Raw genomic sequence first — 25,393 nt, forward strand, 5'->3', positions numbered from 1 at the left:
GCATCCGGCCCGCTTAGCCTCTTTTTGGGGACCGCGATCTAAAATATATTAGTTGTCATTTTTTTGCGGACAATATTCGTAAAAAATCTATATGGGTTTAAAATACTTTGCTCGTTAATAAAAACCTAATTTCTTCGTTTCTGTGAAATTTATCATATCAACGGTGCAAAAAAAAATTCATTTCTCAGGTTTTACATCCAAGAAAATATTTATTCAAATACGAAAATAATCGTGTATGCTGCTCTTTTTAATTTCATTTTTTTTGTATTTTGTGAATATAATTTAGCATGTGCGTATCAGAAGTTTTCTCGAAGAAATTCTCAGATTTAACTTTTTGAAACCACTCACTTTGGAGGAAAATATTTACACACACATTTGTAAATTTTAAATTTAAAATGAAAATATCTATTCTCTGGTGGTTGCAGCAGACAAACCTCAATTTTGTCATTGAACATTTTGTGTGCTACTATGTAAGTTTTAATACCAACCTTTTTAAAGTTGTATATCTTAACAATTAGATATCTGTTGCACATTAATTGTTTAATACATGCGTGCACGTTACAGTTATTGTACTCCGAATTTTTTAATATGCAATTAAATATTTTTAAAAATCTACTTCATATTTTAATTTGCAATTCAATACTTTCGTTTTGTACAACTCGGTTAAAATCTGACAGTAATAATTAATGTTCCTTCAAACATAAAAGAGTGATGATAAAGTTGCTGCCATCCATTTGATTTGTGTTTTTAATTGTGGCCCCCGGCCTCATGTAAGTTGGAAACTCATGATCTAGTTTATCCGTTAATTTTTTAAACATTTTTTTTTTTTTTTTAAATTCTGATGGAGTCGAAAAAAATTTTCATGTTAGTCATATTAGGTATCAAAAATGATTATTAATAACTAGATTTCAGCTCGCATAGGTTTAAATTTTAACTCATGCAAGCTGTAATCTAACCTCCCGATAACATTTTGATAAATTATGTTGTTAACCATTTACTTCAGTGTTCTATATAATTTTGTTAAATAAATAATTTGGTATATCATTTTCGAAATAAATTTTTTTTGTAGATTTTACTTCTAAAATTATATATATATATATATATATATGAAATATCGGTGTATCCACACCGTTATTTTTTAGTTATTTACAGTCAAAGCAGCCTGATTAACGAGTCCAGTTTCGGCATAATCTTTTATTTTACTAAACGATGGTGAAATAGCATTTTCATCCCCCTCCAGACGGAGAGGGAGAGACAGAGTTACCGTCAGATCTGACGAAGTTTAGTTGGTAAACATTATACACCAAAAAGTCACGCTAAAACATTGCTCCTCTATTTTATACGATAATTAAACTGTGTAAAGAGGTTAGTCATATTGCCTTCCTTGTGTATTCTTACGCCTCATCAAATTATTTATTACTCATAGCAAATCGTTTAATCTTTCCTTATATGGAAGTGAAAGATCTTAAAATAACTTCTCTTTTGATATAAATCTAATTATTATTCATTGGCATGCTTTTAGCCTTGAAGTCCCAAAATAGAACTTCTACCCTTATCCTTTACTAAAGATATTTTATGAAAAGGAATGAAGTTTTAATGCTTTTATTAATACAAAAGTATTTATAATTTTTGTATTACATATATATATATATATATATATATATATATATATATATATATATATATATATATATATATATATATATATATATATATATATATATATATATATATATATATATATATATATATATATATATAATAATAATAATAATAATAATAATAATAATAATAGCTTTTCGGGAAAAAGAGAAGTCAAAAGGTGAAGTTACTATTTTTTGACAGTGATAGAGAACAAGCAAAAATAGTAAATCACTTTAAGTATCCTTCTCAGCTACTTAAACTAATTTGAAAAATAAAACTGATTCAACTTTTCAACACTGAATGAAATTCATTTCGATGCCGCACCTTAAAAATGCCGCAGAATTTTTCACGAGGTAATGAATTTTAATCTCCTTATTTCTTGTTTTATTTTATTTTCCAGCAGTTTTTTCCGAATAAACCTTAAAACGGTAGTGGTATCAATTTGCTTCAACACTCAAATCACGTTTTAGCAACCATATACTCAACTTAGCTTGATAATAAATGTTCTTCCTTCCAAACGTTGAATTAAAGCATAAGAAGCTTACAAGTTTTTTAAAGTAACACAGCACCTCTTCAAAATTAGCTAATAACGATTGTAGCAGCTTCTAGAGAAACAAAACCGTACACTTAGTAAAATTAAATAATTATGCACATCTATCCGTGATGAGTTGAGAAGATAAAAAACACGAAGTGATATTTTCAAAAATAATTATTTTCAGTTCTTATAAAAATTATGAATATTACCTAATAAAAATTTCATTCATAAATCGAATTTATGTTTGTCAGACTTAATACTTTATTTAGAGAGAAATTAAAAAAAAATTTAAATAATTTATAAAGGAATAATATGTGATGTATGAAATGATTAAATATTCAATAGGAAAATAAATGAAATGACAAAATTTAAGAATTTAAAAACCTGAGGAAGTTTTTTTTTTACAAATATTAGAAAAATTTGTACAGAATTATCATTACTACCGAAAATATCATGCAGGCAATGTTTAGGCTAATAAAATATTTAAAGATAAAAATTTATTTTCTAAACTACTTAATTACATATTTATTAGTCGCAATTAATGTGTGCTAAAATTCTGAAATATGCTTCTTTTATGAATTTAAAATGAAAATCAACAATGTAAGCATTTTAAATTGTTAATTAATATTTGTAAAAATTAGTAACTAAGATTTTTTTAAATGAAAATCATTTATTCGATAAAAAAAAGTTTGCGAAGGTAAGAAGAAATAATATTTTTAAAAAAAGAATTTTTCTAATAAATTTTTTTCCTACATCACAAAATAGCATAATATAAAATACTCAGAATTCTTATTGCTAGTTTTTTGTTTATTTAATCTCTTAAAATTTCATAAAATATTTTTACTTCTGTTATTTGGACCATCGTGTGATTTTAAAATAACATCAGGAGGAAATACAGAACTGAGAAGTTAATTCATCCAAATAGATCTTTATGTCATAATACAATAGATCTTTATGTAGGTCTTTATATCATGATGAAATTTCCAAATTTTATCACACACTATAAAATCATATAGTATTACTAATTTTACCAAAATCATTACCAAAGCGATTAGGTAAAAATTACTAAGGTTTTTAGTGTTCCCATAAATCATGGTAAATTTTACTATATTCTGGTAGTTTTAACCACACTTCTTTTTTCTCAGTGAAATTTCATTTTTTTTCCGCTAGTGGAAAACCGGAATGATTTTTTAAGTTAAAGACGAAATAACGCCATAAATAAATTCTAATTCTATTGCCGATTCAAATGTTGGTAAAAATTATTTTGTTGCAAATTATTTTGGCAAAAAATAAATAAATAAAATAAAAAATTATTAATTTCAAAATAACTCAACTTATACACAAGGAGGGAAATACAAGATACTTAACTTATCCATTTCTTTAGACAAATTGCTTTCCGACAAATCTATAATGATAAGTCAGTATACTTTTATATTGCACACTACAATGAATCAGGCAAACGCTGAGGGAACCTAGAAAATAAAACAAATTAAAATTATTTATATTTCAAGTACTTTTCCTTACGTTACATTAACTGAGCACAGTCATAAGTTTAAAAAAGAACATAGGAATCAAAAATATTATTAAAGCAGCGTAATTTCTCTTTAGTTTTCCTCTATTATTACCAGGTATTATTACTGGGTCGCATTCATTTCATCGACAATCATTTCATCGACACACCATTTCATCGACACCACTTCATCGACAGGCCGTTTCATCGACTAGGTCATTTCGTCGACAGGCCGTTTCCTCGACAGGGTTGTTTCGTCGACAGGCCATTTCGTCGACAGGGTCATTTCGTCGACAAGTCATTTCGTCGACAGGGTCATTTCGTCGACAAGGTCATTTCGTCGACAGGGTCATTTCGTCGACAGGGTCATTTCGTCGACAAGTCATTTCGTCGACAGGGTCATTTCGTCGACAGGGTCATTTCGTCGACAGGGTCATTTCGTCGACAAGTCATTTCGTCGACAAGGTCATTTCGTCGACAAGTCGTTTCGTCGACAGGGTCATTTCGTCGACAAGATCATTTCATCGACAGGGTCATTTCATCGACAAGTGATTTCCTCGACAGGGTCATTTCGTCGACTAGTCATTTCGTCGACAGGGTCATTTCATCTACAGGGTCATTTCGTCAACAGGGTCATTTAGTCGACAGGGTTTTTTCATTGACAGGGTCATTTCGTCGACAGGGTCATTTCGTCGACAAGTCATTTCGTCGACAGGTTCATTTCATCGACAGGTTCATTTCATCGACAGGGTCATTTCGTCGACAAGTCATTTCATCGGCAGGGTCGTATCTTCCCCTAGGTTATTACATCGACAGGGTAGCTTTGTCGGCAGGGTCATTTTGTCGACTGGGTCATTTTGTCGACAGGGTCATTTCATCGACATGATCGTTTCATCGACAGGGTCATTTCATCGACAGGGTAGTTTTGTCGACAGGGTCATTTCATCAACGTGATCGTTTCATCGACAGGGTCATTTTATCGACAAATCATTTCGTCGACAGGGTTATTTTGTCGACAGGGTCATTTCGTTGACAAGTCATTTCGTCGACAGGGTAGTTTTGTCGACAGGGTCATTTCGTCGACAGGATCATTTTGTCGACAGGGTCATTTCGTCGACAGGCCGTTTCGTCAACAGGTCATTTCGTCGACAAGTCATTTCGTCGACATGATCGTTTCCTCGACAGGGTCATTTCATCGACAAATCATTTCGTCGACAGGGTTATTTTGTCAGCAGGGTCATTTCGTTGACAAGTCATTTCGTCGACAGGGTAGTTTTGTCGACAGGGTCATTTCGTCGACAGGGTCATTTTGTCGACAGGGTCATTTTGTCGACAGGGTCATTTCGTCGACAGGCCGTTTCGTCAACATGTCATTTCGTCGACAGGTCATTTCGTCGACAAGTCATTTCGTCGACTGGGTCATTTTGTCGACAGGGTCATTTCATCGACATGATCGTTTCATCGACAGGGTCATTTCATCGACAAATCATTTCGTCGACAGAGTCATTTCGTCGACAAGTCATTTCGTCGACAAGTCATTTCGTCGACAGGGTAGTTTTGTCGACAGGGTCATTTCGTCGACAGGGTCATTTTGTCGACAGGGTCATTTTGTCGACAGGGTCATTTTGTCGACAGGGTCATTTTGTCAACAGGGGTCATTTCGTCGACAATATTAAGATATGATTATTTTGTAGGCAAAGTCATGCGTAATTTTGAAACTAGTCTTATGATTCTTTTACAATAGACGTTATGTCCCTTGCACTTTTTTGTAATTTAGTATATTTCTGATGAAATTTTTTAAGCCTAGCCTGATGCAAAATCTTAATAGTATGTTGAAGTTGCCGGAAAAAAGCATTTCATTTGAAAATTGCCTACTCCTCTATTCATATCACGTTGCAAAAACGAAACATTAATTGTATTTTACGCATTTAAGTTGTATATTACACAATTTTTTTCTAATCATATTTAACACATTTGTTTCTAAGATTAATTTTTAATGTACATTATTGTAGATTATCATCGCAAAAGCAATTGCAACAACTATTGTGAATGATTCTTGATGTAGGGAGTGAATGACGGGTGAAATTAGGAAGGAAAAAAAGACGGTATAAAATGAATCTGTGGGATAATGAAACCATGAGGTCGATAGATAATTTCAATGACAAGGTTTTTTCGTCAACAGGCCATTTCAGCTGCAAAAATTTTCTGTCGATAAAAAAGAAAATTATACTTATATAACGTTCCCCCGCAATGAGTAAAACGCATTAATACAGTTTAAAATCTTGTCCAAATAAAAAAGAGAAGGAAAAGGAACTAACTTTTGCAATGATAACAATGGTGATGTTTACAAAGAATTTAATCCGAAAAACACAAACCTTTTTGATAGTTAGCTAGTAAGATTACTTCTTGCTTTATCAAAAATTTATATATTCCCTGTGTTTAGATATTTATTTTTTTCAAGCTGAGTTGATTTTTTTTCATATGCAAGTAATCGTTAATTTTGTTACTATTGACATATTAATAAAATTTTCTTACATGAAATTTCAATATTTATATATTTTCTCTTTAAAAGAAAGATCGATATAGGAAAAAAACAAACTAAGTTGTATGAGTGGCTATTACGAAGGTTGGCGAGCGAAGTGAGCAACTTGCTGAACTTCCTAGTATTATAAAAATCTTGGGAAAAAAATGCATGAGGGGAAAAATAAAATGAAAATCCTACTTGGAAAACATATTGGGGAATAATGTTGATAAAAATTTTTGTTCTAATCCTCTTCCTCATGTCTTTGTCAGCTATTCTGCTGAAGATGGAAGTTTCTGACAATTCTTGTGAAATTTAAATGAAATATTATTTGAAACAAAAATCTTGTTCTCGCATTTCCAGTTTATTTTATTTCTTATTTAATTAATTATTTATAACGTTTTGGCGTTTAATAGTTTAATATGTATTTTATCCTATATGTTCCCTAAACATTTATAAGTTTTTTTACCTTATAAAATAAACTTCGTTAATGTAAAAAAAAAAAGAAAAAACTCACAATGACTCCACATCCTCGGTATGCGATGCAATCGAAATGATATAAAAAATGGTTCTAAATCAGAGGAGGGGAGGAAACCTGTCTCATTGATTTTTATGATCTAAAACATTTGGGGGAAAAACGCAATTTACTACAATATAGCAAATAAATTGACTTTTGAGCTTATAATTGAGGAGAGTTATCTATATGCATCTGATTTTATTCTAATTAATGTTTTATTAAAATAAGTTTAGCAAACTTGTTTTTTTACTCAAATATTAAAATGTTTTTCTCTTCGATTTGCAAGAGAATAAAGATTTATTTAAATTAATAAAATTTGCAGTGAGAGTATATATTTTAAAGGCGAGCAATAAGTCCTTTAAAAAGTGTAAATGGAAATGTTTTTAAATATCATGTTTGATATGCGTCCTGATAAAGAAATGTGAATTTTTGTTACCAAAACGAAAAAAGTGGAATTTTGAATGTTGATAGAATATTTTGTGAAATTTTGCCCTTGTGGTTTTTGCTATGCGTGAAAATTTTTATAAATTGCTTTTCTCATTTGTAGTCCATTGAACAAACTTGATATTTTAAATACATATGCATTTTTTATTTTCGTTTTTTCTGCATTTTAGTTTTGAGTCTCCTGGCTTGTTCAGGCAGAAAATAATCAAAATTTTGATTGGCGATAAGTCGTGCTAATAGTGGACAGTAAGCGTTTGAAAATTGTGTTTTCATCCTGTGTAGAAAATCAGTTAAAAATTTCAGCAATTATACTAGTAAAAAATTGGTCAAATTTTAATTGCAAGATTTGTTTTCTTTTTTGTAGAGTAGGAGTTATTTATTCTTACGTTCAAATTCCAAGCTTGACTTTTTGTTAATTTTCTTTTAAGCAAAATGTGTCTAATTTAAATCCTGCAAATAAAAAATGAATTAATTCATCATTTACTTACTACTATTATTATTCTTATTAAATTATACTATTATTATTTAATTATAATAATAGTATAATTCAAAAATAGTATAATTTGATAGTATTAGATTAGAATTGAATAATTAATACTATTATTAAATTCACTATTCATAGAAAAAACATATTTTGTGAAGACCAAACACTAACAGGCTTGCAACGTTACGCCCGTGCTTCTAAATAATTTTGGTAAGGTGAGTAGCACTTTAAATATTGTGGGAATCTACAACCGCCTCGATAAATACCTAAACATCAAGTTTGTGTTCCTATTGTTCTTCGAAATCTCTAATAGTAGTAACGAAACTAAGACTCAATTCGATTGTTCGAATACGCATATTCCTGTCCTAATGTTAAAGATGCTGAACAAAAAGTTTAAAATTGCAATTAAAGTGAACATTAAGAAATTACTTTTCCATCATAAAAAACCTAGAATTTTTTTTCTACTTACGCAGATATAATAATTAGGTCTATGATTATTTTCATTTCTGTGAGAATTCGACTGATGTCTATGTTTTTGTTAAAATTTATGTAAAAATGTTGAAAATTTTTACAGCAATAAATTTAGCTTTCCTCACCTTGAAATAGTGTCTAAATTTTCATTGCAATATATTTTTATTACTTTTAATTCTAAAAATATATTTTATTAATTTGATTTGATATTAAAAACAATTTGATTGTTAACGTCACACTATATAAACTGTAACCACGGTCCGGATATCATGCTTGGCAATGTTCTGAAGACAATCCTTACCTATCCTAAAAATAAGTGTCGAGCTATTACGATTTAGATATAGAAAAGTAGATTTCGATACATCAACCGTTTAAACGCTTCTCAACTACCTATTAATTAATTTAAAAAGCGAACTTCTTTTAGTGCAATTGGAACAATAAACCGCCATAAAGAATTTTACTTTAGTATAAAATTAAATAAGTGCGTTTTTCTAATTAATAATAGAAATATTTAGATTAAATCTCTAAAATAGTTTCAGAATTACGCATGACACTATCAACGAAATGACCCTGTCAATGAAAAGACCCTGTCGACGAAATTACTTGTCGACGAAATGACCCTGTCGACGAAATGACCCTGTAAATGAAAAGACCCTGTCAACGAAATGACTTGTCGACGAAATGACCCTGTCGACGAAATGACCTTGTCGACGAAACGACCCTGTCAATGAAAAGACCCTGTCGACGAAATGACTTGTCGACGAAATGACTTGTCGACGAAATGACCCTGTCGAGGAAATCACTTGTCGACGAAATGACCCTGTCGATGAAATGATCTTGTTGACGAAATGACCCTGTCGACGAAATGACCCTGTCGACGAAATGATCCTGTCAAAGAAAAGACCCTGTCGACGAAACGACTTGTCGACGAAATGACCTTGTCGACGAAATGACTTGTCGACGAAATGACCCTGTCGACGAAATGACCCTGTCGACGAAATGACCCTGTCGACGAAATGACTTGTCGACGAAATGACCCTGTCGACGAAATGACCCTGTCGACGAAATGACCTTGTCGACGAAAAGACCCTGTCGACGAAATGACTTGTCGACGAAATGACCCTGTCGACGAAATGACCCTGTCGACGAAATGGCCTGTCGACGAAACAACCCTGTCGAGGAAACGGCCTGTCGACGAAATGACCTAGTCAATGAAATGGCCTGTCGATGAAGTGGTGTCGATGAAATGGCCTGTCGATGAAGTGATTGTCGATGAAATGAACCAGACCCATTATTACTTATTGCAAGTTGTCGCGGGAAGAAGAATTTGCGAAAGATTCGCAAAAAATTTTGAAAATTTCGTTGAAATTCAAAAACTTTAATTAAATTATTAAATTTAATTTATTAATACAAATTTAAATTCTTTATTTATTATTTTAATAATAATATTATTAAACATTTATTTATCTAATTATTTAACTGATTTCAGAAAGTTAATTAATCAGAGAAGAACAACTGCGTGGAATAAATACTAATGTAATATAAAGCACATGAGAGAACTGAATTTTAAAAAAAATTCTTTTAATTTTATGAAGTATTAACACTTTTGTTTAAACGAACAGAATACTAATACAAGATATTGTACTTAGTCAAATTATTTTCGTTTCTGTTTCGTCTTTTATCAAACGTTCCTTTGTCTCCATTTTTAATACTACGGGTTTGGAAATTTCAAGAGTAATAGCTCTGTTATCTCCTCGTTTCAGTGAAAGTTCAAGTTTTAAGAAGGGGGCTAACTAAACTTCTTATTCCTTTTGTAATCCAACAGCATTTTTGCTAGACATTGTATCATTATTAAAATTTCGACCAAGGTAACTAAAAACCACTTTTCTTTACACGACTTATAGCTATTCTCTTGTCATTTTGTTATTAATCTAGTCTCTAAAATATTTTATCAATTAAATAATAGGAATTTTTAAGCTTCAGAAAAGTATTAATTTTTGTCAAAATGTTATTGAAAAATTAGAAAGAAAAAACTAAACTTACAAAATTTTCCCAAAGCTTAGCATTTCAGAAAATTCGCGGAAATCATCGAGAAAATGCGCGCCAAGACAAACTTTAAAAATTATTACCTACACACTGTTTCCCAAAGTGTGGTACGCGTACCCCCAGGGGTACGGGAACAATTTAACGGGGGTACGCGTTCTTATGCGAAATATCTTGCAACAAACGAAAATTTTAAAAAAAAATTATTTTAAATCAAATCTAGTCATGAAAATTTACGTTTACGTAATTTTCTATTGCCTATTTCTTGCAGAGTTAACAGTTAATAATTATTAGTGTCAACAGCTAGATGTGATTTTTAACTTTAGTGGAAATTTTTATAGTAAAAAATACATTCATTTTTTATTAGTGCTGCACAGCGTTACGAAAAATTTAGAAAGGGTACACAAAAGTCATAAGTTTGGGAAACACTGCAAGTTTCGAACATAAATATTTAAAAAATAAACCAATTTAAAATACGTCATCGAAAAACACCAGGCTTAGAACGAATCTCTATCATCAGTTTTCTTAAATAATAATGTTTCTGATCCAGTTTTCTTGTAATGTACCATCCATACAAGTCACTAATTTTTTCTGAGACCTTGAACTTCCTCGTCAAGAGTTTGGCGACAAAATGACACTCGGTCTCGCTAACGTTTAATAGAATAGAAAAAGATTGCTTCAGCTTAATCCAGGCGTGTTGAATATATCCATATTAAGTGTTTCTGAATTTATAAATTATACATGAGTCTTGTATGGAATTCTGATTCACTTATTCTGATTCAAGTTATTTATCATACTAAATCTATTCTCAATACTATCGGAGAATCCTTAATAATAGCCACTCCTCTTTTATAGAGAAAGTTATCTCTCATCTTAAAGAAAAAGCAAAAAAGCAGAAATTAGGTTTGTGTTCTGAATGTACTAAGCAAAATTACAATAAAAAAAATTATAAAAAAAGGTATGACTATACCACACTGCAAAAAATTTTGGCGCATAGTTGCCACCATTTTTGGTGTTAGGTTAACTACATTTTTTACAGTGCATATAGTCACATTTTTCATTTACTTTTTTACTGTTATAGTTTCATTTATTTATTCATGTTTTGTTTGTTAACTGACAACACACATTTTCATGCTCTTTAGAATCAATGTAATGGTTTTATTTCAGAAACACTTTGTTTTAAAACAAGCATATTTTTCTTAATATATTTGCTGAAATTTTTCCAAACAATTGTCATTTTATCCATTTTATATAGTTTTTGCACAATAACCACAGTTTTGTACTTAATATATAAATTCAGCTCAATACAAAAAATTGTACCAATTGTGCACCAAAATCTTTTACTGAGTATAAAAATTTTTAGTGCATGTGACTATCAAAAATAGTGGCAACTACTTTATACAAAGTGAAATACCATATATAACTCTTATACCTATAAGTTTTTTCTACGCCAAGAATGTTAAATTACATGGCGTAAAGTTTTCGTCGTTGAACACCCTGCCCAATTTTGGATTTACGACTACTAATGTTCAACTCCATAGCCTTGTAATTTGGAACCAATTCAGAAGACAAGGAAACTCAAGGACCAGTAACTCTAGAGGTATTGATTTGTTGTGGGAACATGGAGGACTTTGCGACTCGACAGATTTAACGTGCATCAGTCACTATTTACTACACGGGAGTCTTCGGTCGGCAGGGATCAAACCCACGAACTCTTGAACATGAGCCCAGTGCCCTACCAATCAGGCTATCCCGGCCTATGAAATGTACATTATCGTATAAGAATAAGTCAAACTTTCACCTTCTCTGTTCGACTGTAAACAAAAAATATTGGTAATCTGACTGTTTCCAAACGTACGCCAACATTGGGGAAAATAATTCATGAATGGAAGGAATGCATTTGAGCTTGTTTTAAACTATATCAGTTTCTGGTGTTGATATTAAACAGCCCCCTTTAAAGTGTATATGGTATAAACTTCGATTCGGTATAAACTTGAAATAACACACAATTTTTAGTGTTATTCAACACCTAATTCGGGTCGCTATCATATTACAATTTTTACAGTTAAAGTTATCGTAACGTATTCTTTTTTGTTCGAATTTACCATTTTCAGTTTGCATGGATTTATCTGCATTATGGCAGATAAATCCAGAGTTGGGAGCGTGGTAGTCTCTAATAACATTAAAATAAAGTTTTAGAGATATTGAAGTATAAAATCCAGGGTGTTAAATGAGACTAAAGCGGAAACAACCAGTTAAGTGATCTGAAATGAAGTGCGTAAGCAGTTCCAGGGTTTGGTGAGAGTTACCGAGTAAGCAAAGGAGCCCCCTTTTTACTAAAAACAAAAATACATTCATTCCTCAAACTTATTCTTAACTAAGTTAATTATTTCAAATTACATTTTTTATAAATTATATAATCAATGATGAAATAAAAAATATGTATTATGAACGATGTTTGCATTACTTTTTTATTATTCAATTATATTTTTATTAGTTTATGCATATTGAAATATCTATTTTTGTGATGAATTTTAATTAAAAACTTATTATTTTTGCAATGCACGTGAATTCTCATCAGTGGTGGAAGCAAAATATATCAATACAATAGTGTGATATATACAGTATCGTTTGTATTAATTTTCTCTAAAGTGTTGCTAATATCATTATAATTAAATATAGGTCGACTAAAATATTTATTATAATTGAAGATTTTAATCGTGTTAAAGTCTTTTAATGGAAACAAATTTTGTCAATTTTCAAAAATATTATGAAATTTAATCTTATTTAAAATAAGGTTTTGAAAGTTAATAACGAAATATAAATTATCTAAATTTTTCTTTTTATTTGGTGAAATTTGACTTATTTTAACTTTTACAAGATCGAAACAAAGAAATTTAAAGAGTAAATTAATAATAAGATCTAATAAAATTAATAATAAGATCTTGAAACTTATAATCATATCATTATTCTTAAGGGAGAAAACAAAATTTTTCATTGGTTTAATATTATAATGTTTATTGAAATCTTTTTTCCAAATAGGAAATAAAATTTACTTTTAATTTGTCATTATTAAGAGAATTTTTATTACATCCTTATTTTTCTCCTCCTTTCATTAATCTTTATTATAATATTTTCCACGTTTTCTTTATATTTTTAACTTAATAATTTTTAACTATAAATTACTTAATATTTTTGTAAAATTTTCAAATGGGACTTCTGGTACACAGGCTCAACATCTGAAAACGGATCTTCATACAATATCGCAAGAAACGTTTGTTACCACGTAGTTTTCAATAAATAAAAAAATTTAAAAAATTTGAAATTTAGATTTACCCATATAAATTTATACATTATAATTTTTAACTAACATCTAATTTAATTTACAGTTTGGTAATAAAGTTGATAAGAGTTTTCATTTGAATATCATAGAAAATCAAAACATTAAAATTTTTTTATGTAATTGTCTGTATTGAAATTATTTCGTTGCAAATCACTTTGATTTGACTTTATGGAAAAAAGAAATTAGTTCACTGGAATCGGGAAATTATAATTTCTATTTAATTACAATCACAAATACCTTCAAACCCATAAATTTTCATAAATTTATTTTATTGTTTTCTGAGACTTGAAAGCATATCTTTTTACGAATTTATGTACATACACTTACTTATTTATTTTTCGTTACATCCAACTAACACCAACCAACCAGGGTATTTTCTATTCTGCTTAAAGTGAAGTATTGCACAAAATGTTTTTCAGCTTAAAAAACATTACAAAAAAAAATCGTGAAATGTAAGCCCTGCTGTGAAAATTGAAGTTGGGATAAGACAGCCCCCTCGTTCCTTGAAGAGAAAGAAAATCCTCCGAGAATTTCTTCTCAATCAACTCAGCGGGAACTCGGGCCGTTTCTAGACAACTAAACGACACGGGGACCGAGAACAAAATTCGAATAAGCTTCGCATTTTATTAATTTGTAGGGGATTATTTCTTATTACACGAACTTTATCTGGTTGGTTTGTACTTAGGTAAAAAATGCTTTGCACCCACAAGAAAAACACTGAACACAGATAAAATAATTTGATTACACGAGAAAATAATTAACTAATCTAGATTAAATTAATCTCCTCTATGAAAGAAATATTTTTCATTAAAAAATTAATAAGATATTTTCAATAATAAAACTATACTTTTAGGTAAAAAACAGATATTTTTTACAGTTAAATTATACACTTTCCTGTTATCAGTATAAGTCAGGGGTGCCCTTAAGGAAACAGGAAGGAAACTGTCCCATACAATCAGTAAAACCGTCCGTTCAATTTAGGTAAAATTCCATTGCGAAAAATATCAATTTTTCATTACAAAAATCGTACATAAAAATTTCTCAATTTCAAATTTAAACGTACGTCAACTGATTTAAAGATATAAATTAATAATTTTACTATTCATTATGAAATATAAAATAATTGTTTCGTAATGAATTACTTTTTTTCTCTTCCATTTCCGATAATTATAGAGAAGAGGAACATTTATTTACTATAACCGAAAGGGAAAAAAATTAAATAGTAAAAAACTGTTTTATATAGTATTCTCAACTCCAAAGACATAACTCTTTCACTAAACCTTTAAATCCATTAATGTTATTTCGAATATTAAATTAAAATTCTTTTTGTTAAATACTTAGTGCCAAAAAAGTATATTATGAAGAATATAATAAGATTATTAATCAATTTGAATTATGAAGTTTTGAAGCATTGAAATATTGCAGACCTCGATTAGAAATAATTTTTGACGGTAGAATATTTCCCACTTGAACTTACAGTTAAAAAAGTATTTTAGCGTATAGATTTTTATGATTATATATTTTTCCAGTGTGCCTTATTTTTTATTAAAATAAGGGTTTTATTTGCCTCTGTCAGTAATGGTAATCCTCTTTTAAGGAGCATCTAGTCAAGGTGTTCCCCTCCCCTCCATTCCCACCCCTGTGCACTCGAATAACCTTAACCAGCGGTAAAAATTTTTTATCAATATGGCAAGATAATCAGCAGGGGAAAATAAAAGACATCCATTTAATGAATTCTTTTTTATTCACAATGTACTTTTTACAACAAAAATACTCGTAATAAATTACTCAAAAATACTAATTTTTAAAAATAATAAATTTGAATTATTTTTTTAAAACTGAACAATAAGCATTTCGAAAAATTTTTATAGGAAAATTTGCCTAACCCATTTAGGTGGGGTGGCTCGGTTCTCCAGTTCATATCCCTATTGCTCATCGACAATGATCAGTGGCGTAGCTAGCGGGGGGGGGGGGCATGAGGGCACATCCTCCCCGGGGCTCAGCCCTAGAGGGGTGCAAAATAAATAAAAAGAGAATATCAGAATAAAATACTTAATTTTTAAATTTCCCCTCTGTTATTTGCTAAATATGGGGTCCATAAATTCGTCAAATTTTTATCTGTTTAACCTAAATATTATTAATTATATTAATATGGTAGTTTGTTTCTTTTTTTTTTTTTGATAGGTTTCTTTTTTTAAAGTATTCATTATGAAATGACGTAACATTGGATGAAATAGACGCAAAATAAACACTGATCATTCAATCAATCAAAAATAATAAATGCTATCAAAAACACCTAAATATAATAGAAACTACATTCATAACTGACTCGAATGAAAATTAGTGATTTTCAGACATTATTTAAAAGTGCAAAATTTTATTCAACTTAAAATTTAACAATCCATTGTCAAGTGAGGTGGGTATATCAGTTTGAATATAATGTCGGCACATTTTTCCATTTTAACGCATTTCGTCGCTTTTAATTCATTTTTATTATTATACATAGGGTGTATTCATATCAATGATAGTTTTAACATTTTTCAAATAATAGACCATTCTATATCGTTAAAGTCGAACAAATAATTAAATGAACGGCAAAGAATTATGGGAATAGCCCCTTAGAATCAGGCCTCCTAGCGGCACCAACCATTTATTTTTGAGAACCGCGTGAGAGGTTGAGAATCCCTTTTCTAAACAAACTAGAACCAGTCTCCACTGTCTAGTGGGTCTCTCCTCTCAAATCTCATCTTCAACAACTTCGCCCAAGTCGTTGATCTTCTTGGACGATGCGTTATGTTTACCGAATGAGTTTAACCTCTGGCTAAAGAATGAATTAGGCATTTTCCATGAATGAAAAAGGAGCCTATCTGCATGGACAACTCGTTTACACATCATTTGGACCACAATATGCCATGCTCTCTAAGTTATAAGTCATTCTGTTATTGCATTTGCAACTAAAGAACTGATCTTGTATACTGGTCGGAAAACAGTTATTCTCGAATGGTGAGGTAAGATTTATTTATTTATTTTTTTGTTGAAACTTAGTCTATTTAAATGATTAATTTCATAAATTTATTTAATGACTTATGCTACATTTATGTTTTATCTTTTTTAAAAATTTTGCATTCTTTTTGCATAGTATGAACATTATTTTCTATTTCTGAATAGCTTACAAAATAATGCTGTTAAATACTTAGCAATTCAATATTATAATTTCCTTTAAACACGAGTTGTTTTATTCAATTTAAGAATGCACCAATGATAATAAAAAACGATGTTCTACATAAGGTTGCTTTTTAATTCTCTATTAAAATACATATCGGGATGCTTTTGGGTATCAATATCTATTCGGCATCAATAGTGCAAGAAAACTTACTTTTCATAAATTTATTTCTGGAACTATGCTACCTTTTTTTTATCTCCTTAAGAGTAAGGTATCCTGAAGTATAACGAGTTTGAAATTTTTTAACAATTTAACAAAGATGCTTTAAAACAACTTGTAACTCATAAATTTTCCATTTCATATGCCATATCTTATTTTTAAAAAAAAGATACATCGTTGACAAAAAGAACATTATTATTTGTAAAAATGATTTTAAAGTGTTTAAGATTCCTTGAAAGATAGATTTTCGAAAGCAATTTTTAATGCAATGCATTTTGAGACACTTTTTTGGGTAACAATTTATTCTTCAGTAATTACTCTATACAACAAGCTAACTCCAATATAGTTGCCTTAAATAACAACAAAAATTTTATTTTAAAAAATTATGTAAAAACCTAATCAAATTTATAATGTTCTGTAACCTAAAGAATTGTATTATATTCCATCATATCTATTATTATCTTATTATTATCTATTATATCAAATCTTATATATGTTTTCAAATATAAAATCAATGGACTAGTTTCATAGACCCTTTACAATTTCCAATAATATATTCTAGCTGTTGAGAATCAATTAGTACTAATTTCTTAACAAGAGGAAAAAAACAATGTATGTATTATTCAACTCTTCACTCTTCAGAAATATCAAAGAAATTTAAAAGGAAAGCGTTTAGAGATTGGAAATCACAATTAATCAAGAGTGTTAAATTATATATTAAATTATATATTAAATTAAATATTTTCCTCCTAATTAGTATATGTATAGGTATAATAGGTTTTATAACCGAATATATTCTGATTTTATTCTATGAAATGAATTATTGTGTATTTATTCCAATTTCTGAGACCATGTTTTGGGGAGCAATTTATTCTTTAACAATTACTCGATGCAACAACCTAACGCAAAAGTTAACTTCAATATATTTTTTAATATTTAGAAAAGAGTTGCCTTAATTGACAACTAAAATTTTATTTTAAAAAATTATGTAAAGAAAGCCATTATATTCTATAATCTAAAGAATCTTATTATATTTTATAATGTATAAAATTAAATCTAATATATGATTTCAAATATGAAATCAATTGACTAGTTTCATAGACCCTTTACGGTTTCCAATTATATATTCTAGCAGTTGAGAATCAATTAGTACTAATTTCTTAACAAGAGTTTTAAAAAAAAAATGTACGTATTATTCAACTCTTCAGTTTAAATTGAAAACGCTTAGAAATTTGAAGTCATAATTAATCGAGAGTGTGAAAGAATATATAAAAATTAAATAATTTCCTTCGAATTAGTATATTTATTAGTATAACAGGTTTTATAAATGAATATATTCTAATATTATGGATGGCTATATACTTGTTTTATGACGAGTACTGACGATACGAATAACACTGATAAACAAGCTATAAATATATGACATGGTGTTTACCTTTTCTAATGTAGTTTGTTTAGCAAATTTTAATTCTGAAAACCATATTACACTATCACGTCAGGTTTTTAAAATATTGACAAAAATTAATTTTCATGGAATATCGTTTAATTTTCTTAGAATAATGCTCAATTTTTAATAAATTTAATAGAATACTGCTTAAATTTGATTTATTTTAATAGAGTTTGCTTTTATCAGAAACAACAACTACACATTTTTGCTACAGACACTCAGAGTTAGTGAATTTCTATGCAATGAGTGACATTTTTTACTAGAACCACGGAAAAAAGCTCTGAAGAGAAAAAGAGCGTTGCTCTAGAACAGTGGTTCCAAAAGTGTGGTACGCGTACCCCCACGAAATATTTTGCAACAAACGAAAATTTCAAAAAATTTTTATTTAAAAATAAAGCTAGCCATAAAAATTTACTATTACGCATTTTTCTATTGGCTATTTTTAGCAGAGTTAACAGCTAATAATTAGCGGTATCAACAGCCAGTTGTGATTTTTAACTTTTGTGCAATTTTTATATAGTAAGAAATACATTCATTTTTTTATTAGAGGTACACAGCGTTATGAAAAATTTAGAAAGGGCACAGAAAAGTTATAAGTTAGGGAAACACTGCTCTAGAAGAAAAAGTTAAGAGCGTTGGAAAAAGCACTACTTTAACAATTACGAGAATTTAATGAAGGATTTGATTCGGGTCGTAAAACATGAATTCGATATAATTAAATATTATTAAAATGTAAATAGATACTTCTTTTAAAAACTGATTAATATGCAAAGTTTACTTTGAATCTCATGAAAACCAACTTTTAATGAATATTCTGATTCTTCTTAAAAGTCATAATACAATTATATAACATACTTAAAAGTACTTTTGTGTTATAAAATTTAAATAAAGACATAAAGTCTAAATTCCAGAAAATAAAATTTTTAAATATATATTTAATTAATATTTCAAACTTATGAAAAATATTCATTAAAATTCCATTAGACTATAAAAAAATATTTATAATTAGTTAGAGATAGGTCCAGACTTTTTGTGAATGGTTTGTTTTTGTTAACTTGTGAACTATCAACTCATAATTTTGTGAAAGTAAGGTCCTAATTTTGGGAACAGTCATAAAAATCAATGGTTTGTTCAGACCTTTAATAAACGATTTTATTTTGGAGAATTTGTGAAAAATGTACTCATAATTTTCGAATCAAAAATTTTAAATCGTCTGAGAATCAGGTTTTTAATACGGGGGTGAGATTATCTAAATATAAGATGTCCTATTTTTCTTTTAAAAAAAAGAAAATAAATAAATAAATCTTGTCTTTTAAGGAGTTATAGTCTTAAAATTATGTATAAGAAGAATTGACTTATCTCAATTACTCCATTCCAAAATTTTCGAAAAAATAATTTCCAAAAAATGAATTTTGAGAAGGATTCCTTTTTAGATATTTTGGTAAGCTGCTAATAATTTGTGTTGCTGTGTATTTTTAACGGTAAAATAACTTGTAAAATTTCCGTTTCAGTGGCAAAACATTTTGTGTAGCACCCGTTTTAACCATGAAACATTTATCTGAAAACTTCTTTAACAGACCCAAACCTCACTTAAAATGTCCCCTGATGCTATATTTCGATGAAAGAAAGTAGTTAATTTTGAATAACTGTAGAATTTACGAATGATATGAAAGTATATAGTTGAAGTAATACATACATTATCTTACAATAATTTATTGAACTTTAAAATAATTATTGGACTTAAAACAGGACTTGTAATTCATTGTTATTGAATTGCTATTGGAGATGATATTGGATAATTTAAAATATAGGATTTTATAGGACTTGTAATTCATTATGTTATTGAATTGCTATCGGAGATGTTTACTGGATATCCAGAGAAAAAGAATGAATCGATATCGATGACGATGAGTAATTCATGACTCATGTGTTGGGGGAGGTTCCTATCAAATAATGAGTATCTATCAGAGGGAAACACCCTTGAATTCTGATTTTTCTCAAAACGTCTATAGCTTTATATTTTCTGAATGAATAATAAATAATTTTCGGTTGCCTTTATACGAATACTTGATCTTGAATAATTTAGATGTGGGGTTTTCAAATCTGAAATTAGTTTTGCTCTTATAACTACAGATTTCCATTTAAATGACATTTTTAGTCAATCTTCTGTCAAATGTAGAAGTTTAAAAACCAGGCGACAAACTTTTAGAGGAGTTAGGACACATTATCATCAGGATTAAAATTGCATAGAACCCATGTCCAGAAATATCTTGCACTGCTAAGGGCGCTTCCCTATTATGACCTGTTCAAAAGCACAGGAAGAAACAGTTGTTAATAATAGGGAAGGGCCCGGCGTATGACGGTATTTCCGCGCATGGATTCCTATGAAATTTTAATCCTGATGATGATGTGTCCTAGCTCCCCTAGAGGTTGTCAAAGCATTTATTCGACCCCCTGTTACAGATATTATCTTAAAACTTGTACATTTCGACAAAAAAAATGGAATAATTCATTGAAGGAAAAAAAACTGTAGTTTTTGGAGAAAAATCAATTGCAGATTTGAAATCAATGACGTAAAAATATCCAAGATCCAATCATAAATCTCACTTAATAGAAAATAAAAATAAAAAAATGCTCCTCAGTGTTATCAACTTATAATATCAGATACTATCAACTGATCAAAGAATTTGGAATTAAAATGCGAAAATTCCAGTGCTTAAAATTCAGTTGTTTTGTAGCTTAATCGTGTTATAAACAACGTGTGAAACAATTGGGAATTGATGAGTACATATTTTTATACGTTCAAAAGCGCAATTTTACTCTTTCGATATCTATCTTTACACTAAACTTTTTTTTTCGTTTTTGAGAAGAGGAAAAATGGATGATAAGCTTGTTAAATAACTTTTTATTTTGTTAATGCCCCCATCAGTTTTACAACCTACACGTCTGACAACTTAACAAGATTTTTCGTTTTTAAATTATTGAACTAAATTTTTATTTTGTCATTTTCCTCCTTTCCTGACATGTCTTAACACCTCACTTTTTTCACTTTTCACAAGAGCTAAGTAACAAAAGTCCTCTTCTACATGTTTTCCCAATATTGCCAACTTGTCTCAAAGTATTTTTTTTTCACAGTAATCTCGTGTCAATCATTAACGTTATCATAATCAATGAACCTATAAGGATCATTTATTCACGATGTACCACCCAGAATCAATTCCTATTATATTTCTTTTGAAACGCTGATTTAGCATTTAATATTTTTAAACAAGTAATAAATAGGAGTCACCTGTAAATGAATGAAACATATTTCTCATCATTACTGTCTTTAGTCGTTTATTTACTTATATATTGCGATTTAAGAAATTATAATACTTCGCTACATTAAGAGTTATGTATCGACTCTGATTTGTAAAACCGTTATTTATGTGTACACAAAAACGTACATTAAAAGTCTGAAAATAGTCTGCTTATTTAAATTATTACAAAACATTATTCATAACAAATGCAGATAAACTTCCATAGTTAACAAAGCAACACCCATAAAATGAGAATTCCTGCTTTAAGCATAACAAAAACTGGACTAAACGAATCCCTTGAAATAACATGTTTTAAAGAATAGCAGGTTATTTGTATAACTATTATGAGTTTGAAACTGTCATGACTGTCAAAATCAGTCAAAAATGGATAGCATTTTTGACCATTACTATCTATGCAAATTATGAAAATGACACAAAATGTTAATAAGCTAGGAAAATAAAAGTAAAATTTACCGTGTTTTTGGCTCTATGAGTACACCTAAAAGGCCCGTAGTTTTTAAGGAAGCACTTTCGTAAAGATTTTGTTAAAATTCACAATAAAACGTGTTTTTATAATTAGTGATAAAATTTGATAAATGTGGTAAAATTTTGTAATTTTATCATGATAGCTTAGGCTTAGAGTATGGTATAAAAATCATTTATTCGGTTAAATTTACTTTTCAGTTTTGTATTTTTTTCCAAATAGGTGGTAGCAAAAAATATAATTTCGAAAACAAAAATTTCCATTTAACCTTTACCATATGAACGGAAGAATTACTGAAATGAGTAATTTAAGTATCGTATATTTTAATTTTATTTAACAGAATTATGGGTTTCTTTTAACAGAATTATGGGAATGTCATTACCATACGTAACGGTAATTATACGAGAATTTTTCATCTCATCGTGTATGAAGTGAAGAAAAGACACAGTTTCTTAAGAAGAAAAAAACATTTGTGATCTTATTTTTAAATTTTTGAACAGTTACTCCCACTAGTTTAATAAAAATAAGCCGAAAACGAGAATGCTTAATTTATTTCAATAATTTTCTTGGAAAGGAAATCTAGTGTAATTAACAATTTACATGCATGTGCTAAACTAAAATGTGGTAGTATTCAAAGTTAAATAAGAAAGCTGACATTAGTTTTAAAAAAGAGTTTTAAAACAAATTATGCATTTAAATTTGAAGTCTAACTTTGGTGTTACTAGATTATGATCAAATCCAAGTATTACAACCAATCATAATTCTTCGGAAATATTTTCTCATACCTAATTAGAGATCTTTATGAATAAAAATGAGTAATTTTCGCCTAAAATTTTTGAGATCTGATATTTTGTGATATTTTTAAGGGATTCGGGACTTTAATGTAGATTTTCATAAGTCACTATTTATAAAAATCTATCTTCATACATAAAGACCTCCAATAATTAGGCGTGAAAATATTGAAATTCATGTCTGATGAATTTTCTTTGATTAATCAGAAATAGATTTTAATCTTTTCATGCCTAATTATTAAAGAGCTTTATAAATATGAATAGATTACACAAAAATTTGTTGGAGTTATGAAAATCTATAAAAAAATCCTATCGCTTTTAAGATATGTTACAAAATATCAAGTCCCTATTATTCCGGGAAAATTACTCCTTTTCTCTAAGCATTAAAATTTTCATAAATGTTACATTTATTTTAAATATTACATCGGTAAAAACCGTGTTAAATTTGACATAATTTAGTTTGGTTTTAATGAAATTTCTTTTTTTCACTAAAAATTGTCTTTACACTACTTTTTAAATGTTTAAAAACTAAACAATTCCCTTAAACCTTATTTAATTCTATAAATTCCATTACCAAAGAAAAAAGAAGGATTTGTTAACTTTTAACTGAAAGAAATCCATGAACATTAACTGTCAGCAGTTTATGTCTTTTTAATATCTTACGTTTCTAATGAACGCCCTACACTTTCAAAAACCCGTTACACAAATCAAACATTTTCATTTCCACGATTGTTCCACAACGCTAAGAATTAAACAAAGTATTTAAGGAAAAAATTATCATAAGCGTTACATTTATTTTAAATATTACATCGGTAAAAACAGTGTTAAATTTGACATGATTTAGTTTGGTTTTAATGGAATTTCTCTTTTTCACTAAAAATTGCCTTTACACTACTTTTTAAATGTTTAAAAACTAAACAATTCCCTTAACCCTTATTTAATTATATAGATTCCATTACTATTATTAGAAAAAAAAAGAATGATTTGTTAACTTTTTTAACTGAAAGAAATTCATGAACGTAAACTGTCAGCAGTTTAAGTCTTTTTAATATCTTACGTTTCTAATGATTGTTCCACACTTTCAAAAACCCGTTACACAAATCAAACATTTTCTTTTCCACGATTGTTCCACAACGTTAAGAATTAAACAAAGTATTTAAGGAAAAAATTGTCATAAGAGTTACATTTATTTTAAATATTACATCGGTAAAAACAGTGTTAAATTTGACATGATTTAGTTTGGTTTTAATGGAATTTCTCTTTTTCACTAAAAATTGCCTTTACACTACTTTTTAAATGTTTAAAAACTAAACAATTCCCTTAACCCTTATTTAATTATATAGATTCCATTACTATTATTAGAAAAAAAAAGAATGATTTGTTAACTTTTTTAACTGAAAGAAATTCATGAACGTAAACTGTCAGCAGTTTAAGTCTTTTTAATCTCTTACGTTTCTAATGATTGTTCCACACTTTCAAAAACCCGTTACACAAATCAAACATTTTCTTTTCCACGATTGTTCCACAACGTTAAGAATTAAACAAAGTATTAAAGGAAAAAATTGTCATAAGAGTTACATTTATTTTAAATATTACATCGGTAAAAACAGTGTTAAATTTGACATGATTTAGTTTGGTTTTAATGGAATTTCTCTTTTTCACTAAAAATTGCCTTTACACTACTTTTTAAATGTTTAAAAACTAAACAATTCCCTTAACCCTTATTTAATTATATAGATTCCATTACTATTATTAGAAAAAAAAAGAATGATTTGTTAACTTTTTTAACTGAAAGAAATTCATGAACGTAAACTGTCAGCAGTTTAAGTCTTTTTAATCTCTTACGTTTCTAATGATTGTTCCACACTTTCAAAAACCCGTTACACAAATCAAACATTTTCTTTTCCACGATTGTTCCACAACGTTAAGAATTAAACAAAGTATTTAAGGAAAAAATTGTCATAAGAGTTACATTTATTTTAAATATTACATCGGTAAAAACAGTGTTAAATTTGACATGATTTAGTTTGGTTTTAGAGAAATTTCTCTTTTTCACTAAAAATTGCCTTTACACTACTTTTTAAATGTTTGAAAACTAAACAATTCCCTTAACCCTTATTTAATTATATAGATTCCATTACTATTATTAGAAAAAAAAAGAATGATTTGTTAACTTTTTTAACTGAAAGAAATTCATGAACGTAAACTGTCAGCAGTTTAAGTCTTTTTAATCTCTTACGTTTCTAATGATTGTTCCACACTTTCAAAAACCCGTTACACAAATCAAACATTTTCTTTTCCACGATTGTTCCACAACGTTAAGAATTAAACAAATTATTTAAGGAAAAAATTGTCATAAGAGTTACATTTATTTTAAATATTACATCGGTAAAAACAGTGTTAAATTTGACATGATTTAGTTTGGTTTTAATGGAATTTCTCTTTTTCACTAAAAATTGCCTTTACACTGCTTTTTAA

The 25,393-nt window shown here is 28.8% G+C and overlaps 2 protein-coding genes across 3 annotated transcripts in view; one reads left to right on the forward strand and one right to left on the reverse strand.

Moving 5' to 3' along the window:
- Positions 1-25,393, reverse strand: part of LOC107453923 (lisH domain-containing protein ARMC9) — a 126,152-nt gene that overhangs the window by 14,776 nt on the left and 85,983 nt on the right. The window lies entirely within an intron of this gene.
- Positions 16,157-25,393, forward strand: part of LOC107453922 (four-jointed box protein 1) — a 36,933-nt gene continuing 27,696 nt past the window's right edge. The window contains exon 1 of one of the 2 annotated variants that reach the window (XM_016070938.4): positions 16,157-16,520. The gene's annotated coding sequence lies outside the window, so the exon portion shown is untranslated. The remainder of the gene's footprint in view (positions 16,521-25,393) is intronic. The other variant, XM_016070941.4, reaches the window with a different exon arrangement.

The sequence above is a fragment of the Parasteatoda tepidariorum genome, chromosome 6, assembly GCF_982258835.1.
Source record: "Parasteatoda tepidariorum strain Cologne lab strain chromosome 6, Ptep-v5.0, whole genome shotgun sequence".
Taxonomy (NCBI): domain Eukaryota; kingdom Metazoa; phylum Arthropoda; class Arachnida; order Araneae; family Theridiidae; genus Parasteatoda; species Parasteatoda tepidariorum.